This window comes from Photinus pyralis, unplaced genomic scaffold (genome assembly GCF_008802855.1).
Source record: "Photinus pyralis isolate 1611_PpyrPB1 unplaced genomic scaffold, Ppyr1.3 Ppyr1.4_LG4, whole genome shotgun sequence".
Classification (NCBI taxonomy): domain Eukaryota; kingdom Metazoa; phylum Arthropoda; class Insecta; order Coleoptera; family Lampyridae; genus Photinus; species Photinus pyralis.
In genome coordinates, this window is record NW_022170511.1 from 16,930,872 (window position 1) to 16,936,915 (window position 6,044).

The window sequence follows — 6,044 nt, forward strand, 5'->3', positions numbered from 1 at the left end:
TTTTAATCAGAGATACTTCTAGAGTATATATGCAAGGCGGATCCTGAACCACTTTAAGGTCGCTCGCCACCTGCTGTTGACCTTAGAAAGTAGGTCAAGGTCACGCGGCCGTGACTTTGGGTAATAAGTCAAGGTGAAATTTGAGGGCACGTGGTTGGTTACCATAGAAATTAAGTCAAGGTGAAAGTCTCGTGCCACGTGGGCGGTGGCGGTGATCTTATTTTCACTGTTCAATGTTCGAGCACATAAAAATGCAGTCATTGACCTTGGATGCCATTGAAATTTTCTAACACGAAAATGGGGCCATTGATCTTGGATGACATTGAATATTGATCCTGACACCACAATTGAGGTCATTGGTCTTAGATGACATTGCAAATGTTATTTAACATTGAGCAATGACCTCGGATGACCTTGAAAATGTAATTTGACACCTCAACAAAACGGAGTCAACGACCTTGTATGACCTTGAAAATATATGGAGGCCAATGACTACGGATGACCTTGAAAATGTAATTTGATAACAAAAAGTGGTCAATGACACCTGATGACCTTTGAAATCAATGTGAACAATGAACTTGAATGGCTTGAAACTTAATGGAGTCAATGACTTCGATTGACATTGAAAATTAATGGGGTCAATGACCTCGGATGACATTAAAAACTAGGTCACCGCCACCGCCCACGTGGCATGCGACTTTCACCTTGACCTAATTTTCAAGGTCACCGCCCACGTGGCACGCGACTTTCACCTTGACTTAATTTCGAACGTCACCGACCACGTGTCACTCAACTTTCACCTTTCACTTTCTAAGGTCAACAACAGTTGGCGAGCAACCTTGAAGTGGTCCAAGATCCGCTTTGTATATCTAGTTTCTAGTAAAGGCAAACATATGGCATATAGTAAATAGATGTCCGCATGCGCAGACTGCGCAATGGCTACTTTCTTATTCATAGAGACATTTCTTTGAAATTTGAACTAAAGATGCTTTTAGTAAAAGCAAACGTATCGCATATTGCAAACATAAGATGTTTGCAGGATGCGCAATATCAACTTCATATTTATCGAGATATCTTTTTAAAATTTTAATCACAGATGCTTCTATAAAAGGCAAACATATCTGATATTGCAAATATTAGATGTGCGCATGCGCAGTCAGTGCCAACCTCCATATTTATGAAGATATTTTTTTGAAATTTTAACCATAGATACTTCTACTAAAGAAGAACATATCACAGTTATGGCCTTTTGGGAAGTACTGATCATGGAAAATGCGCTGAAGTTACTCGCCTTAGGCCGAAAACCTTTTTACTTGTCTCCTTCTAATTTTATATTCAAAGCTTATACACAGTTTACTCCAATTATGCGTTTAGTATTTTTACTCTTAAATTGAGATGCAAATTGGAAATGAGACCGTTGTTTAAGTTTTCAGAAGATTCTTTGCCTAGAAAGACCGCATACACCTCGGCTACTAACAGAATAATGTACTGTCACGTGAAGATGAATCTATTTATCCTTGAAGTTAATTTTTCAACGTTCGAACCTTTCGTAATAGAATAAATAGTTCGAATAATTAATTTAAATGATCGTAACGTTATTTGGAAAGGCGATAACTTTAAATTCAATTCGGTAAACTAGTGCTAGCAGCGAGTAACGCTTCGTAACTTCCGGGCACTGAAATTTCTCATCGTCATTTAACAGAATTACCATACAATTAACTTCGTATTGAAGTTTGGATCTTCAGTAGTGGTCAGGTGATGTATTCGGTGATGGTCGAAGTTGTACGCGCAAACTCTGGATCCGCAACCGCAGCTTTTGCATGTGACAACCCTTGGCATTATCGGGACTGTGGCTATTCGAGAATGGTCAATATCTCGTTGTTTCACAGTCTAAGCTGGAACGTTGTGCGAAGGCTATAAAGATGTAGATGCCAAATTCATTAACTATCCGTGTATAACTTTATGGATGTGAAGCTTTTTACAGCAGTTTCGTGCCCTATAAATTTGAAATTATAAAGTACCTATTATTTATAGCCGTTTTTCATGAGGATCTTTTACACTGAACCGCGGTAATTTTCTGTTCATAAATTTAAAACGCGGAAGGTGCGGTTAGAAGTGTTCTTGTACGATATTGCCAACCTTACGATTCATATCATTCCCAGACTTACACTGCATCAATCAATCGTTGTCATGGAGTCGAAATTTAAAACCGCAATTGGCATGAGTACGTTTCGTTCCGCTTGTTCGTTAAAGAGAACTAGCTGATCATATTTTCTCAGAGGCCTCCGTGATAACTCCACGTTCCAGATATACCTAGACGTCGTGTGCTCGCTTATGGAGGATGACGAGTAAAAAAAGGTCAATAGTGGACTCACTATGCAGGCTGGTCATCTTACAAAATGATTCAGAATTCCACATTTTCGTGTTATAGCCTCCCGCATGCCACTCTGTTCGTCAATTCATTTCCTAAGCGACATTTTTCTAAAATGCGCAGAACCAAATTTTGAAATTGGCGTTTCATTTTCCTTTATCCCAAGTGCCTATGTATCAAATTTCGTTTAAATTCTTCCATAAATAAAAAAGTTGGCACTGTGCATGCGCAAAACCAAATTTTGAAATTGGCGTTTGATTTTCCTTTATTCCAAGTGCCTATGTATCAAATTTCATTCAAATACTTTTATAAGTAAAAAAGTTTTCAATTCGGTTTATAAATGGTCGAGATGCGAAAAGGGCACTGTGAATTTTGAATCGATTCGATTCAACTTTTGGCATTGCGTATTATACGGCTAAAGCTATGCCCATATTGAATTTCATGCAATTCAGTTCATAACTAACGGAGATGTAAAAGCGATCGAACATTTCTAAACAAAGTTATCGTTCACACAGACAGATAGATGGACAGACAAAGGAACAGACGGACAGACCAACAGGCAGACGACAGATAGCAATGCAAAATTATAAACGATCCCTAGGATCGTTAATAAACGGCAAAAGTGTGGAACATGTAAAAAACGGTTTTTTGTTTTTTTTGCAATAACTTTTTTTGTAAGCGGTGCAGAAAAAATCCTTCCTTGGTACAAGACTCGACACCATAACGAACCAAATAGCGAAAAAAGTAGAACAATAGCTCTTAAGATAAAGAACTAGTAGCGTCGCAAAACGAGCGGAGGGACGGACGGACGGACGGACAAAGTGGCCACAATAGCGCATTTTTTTTATTTTTGTGGAAATGCGCTAAAAACAGGTTACTCTTTACTTATCAAACAGTAATAGTATTTATTTTATAGCATACGTTGAAATGACATTTTAACAGGTTTGAATGAGTAGACTAAGCCGTTCTTTAACCGTAAGGATAGATAAAGTGATCACTTTAACCGTAAGGGTAGATAAAGTGAAACAGATGACTGTGCATTCTAATGACATATGTCATTCTTATTGCAAATGCACGATGTAAATTCAGAACATATGACAATTCTGTTTCTATAGCAACGATCGCGAGGGCAGAACGTTAGATTGCTATTTTTGACGTCTCTAAATTAAATTCAAAATTCTCAGAATTTTACAATGATTTATATGGCTTCTGCTATAAAATAAAGTTTTGTATTATGCACGACGATATAAAGGAAACCAACTATATATTAATAATCATGAGCTAGTCGCCGGTATCAAGTTTTACGAGCAGCTCTCATCAATTAAGTGTTGAAATAAGAAGTATAACATTCAATAAATAAGGAGAGCTTCTAGATTAATTAATTTGCAATTTTCTTAAGTTTTAGATCACTCCCGCTTGCCTTTGCCATTCTTTATATTAAAGCAATCTTAAAAGATCGAGATCGACTTTAATTTTTATAGTAACGCCACTAATATCCCACTCAAGATCAGGACTGCAATCCATAATCCCTGAGCAAACTGAAAACAGGGCTTAGTTGTAAATTCTGGCGGCCAACGTGGGGGCACTATTTAATACGCTAGAAACCTTCCATGTTTATTCATCCTCTCTACTCGTTGAGCCAAAAACAACACTTCCATACCGCCGCACCATCCACCTTCCAGTTATTTGAGGTCGCGACTTATCTGAATTCTCTACGACAAGGTTATCTTTTACCATGCGTCTTCCCGGTTGACGGGCTTGATGGATCTGGAAGCTATAGAGAACAAATGGTGGTGCTAGAATTACTTTCATTCCATTAAAGACAAGAGGTCAATTCCAAAATCTATAATAAGGCTGGAGGATTAGGCTGGTGATTAGTTGATGGCAATTAATACTAAATATAGCAAAACCTTTCCCTGGCCGAGTGCCTAGACTGCTGGTGGAATTGTTCATGGTTTTGTCATAAACAGCATTTTTAAGTAGGGAACGATTGAGGGTAGGTATAAAATAAATCCCATAATTCGTTAAGCACCGCTTCTTGTGATTGTCTCTTATGTCGAGATGTACTCGAAACCTGGCAAATTGATTGTTTAGGTTTCAAATTATTTCAAATAAGGATCCACCAATACAATATGATTGTTTAGGAGTAAGGTTTAAATTTTACGCATGAAATTGTGGATAGCTACATTTCTGCGTAATTTATACCGGGTCTAAGGGACGGTTTACATTCACAAATTGCGTATTATACAAATTGCAATAATAAATGCATATTGGCAATAGAACATCAGAGACTTGCATATTCCACTTAGAGGCGTTAAAGTCGGATAACTTAATTTGTCCTTTTGATTCTATTTGTTCTAGTTTAGTACAAAGTTGGAAATTCATCATATCTTGTAATAGTTAGTTAGCTTGTGGGGGGCGATTTACATTTAAGATTCACCCGGAAATGTTCTTCGAGTAAATTATTAACAATATTAACCCTAATTAAACCTACTGTAAACTAAATAATAGTTTCCCATTTAAATGAGCACTTATGATGAGATTGCGTGTACTCAATTCGGTTTTATTTTTGCGCCGATGTCTTTCTGTGGGAAATGGAACGTGCCGTCTGCCGTGCAAGTGACAAGTTTCGTCCTAAATTAACCGCTGCAGTTTACAATAACAAGAAACGCTTTAGCAAAAGCAAAATATTAGTATTACAGCTCGGGAACTAAAACTAAATACAAAACCAACTTCAAGTATAAACTAATTCGGGCAGTGCTCTTAGTGTGACTGTGTGCTCTAGCAAAGTGTGTTTAGCCAAGGAGAATGTAACTTGGAAAGAGAAGCCCGGAGGCATCTTGAGTTACTATTGTAACTTGGTTGTCCTGCTGCCAACAACTCTAGCCGAATATTACAATACAATCTACGTATGCATATTTAGAAATGAACTGGAGGACTGTACATTACAAACCTCATACAATCTTAAGAACATTTTAAGACAATGGCTGAAACGCTTTCAAAATACTTTGCAGAGTTAGGACCAGGAGCTGGACGCTTCATCAAGCCAAGCATTTGTACGTTTACGGCAGGAATTTGCGCCATTTACATTCCTTATATATTCAGACGTGCAAATGAATGTTTCTACATTTTTCTTGCTCCACAATTTCGCAACGTAAAACTAGAGCTGAAACAATTTCCCCTTCCAAAAAAAAAGAAAGAAATTCAACTTGCCCTTACATTGAAACGCCATGCTAATTACTTAGATAAAGTTTTACTAATAATGGAATATGACGTCGTCATGAATTTTCTTCAAGAGGACATTCAACCCTGTGTTAGCGAACCGTCAGCTTTTTCATATTTTGATTGATTACGATTTGAGCGGAATATCATAAATAACGAATACGTAACAATCTGACGGTTAATAATCTGTGACTATTATTTGTGATATTCTTAATCTCTTTTATTACTACAAGACGTGAACGTGAGATTCTGCGAAAAGACCCAAACAATAATTATTGAACGTTATCAGCCTATCAGGGAAAATCATTCGTCCACAATGATTTTATATCTACTCAGTGTGCAACAGTTGCATTTCCAAAAAACTGACATAAACCGATTTTGAGACAACCCTGTAGTTTAGCACGGTGTTTTGTATTTCAATGACTCAATATTGAAATTTGTTTAATTAGCT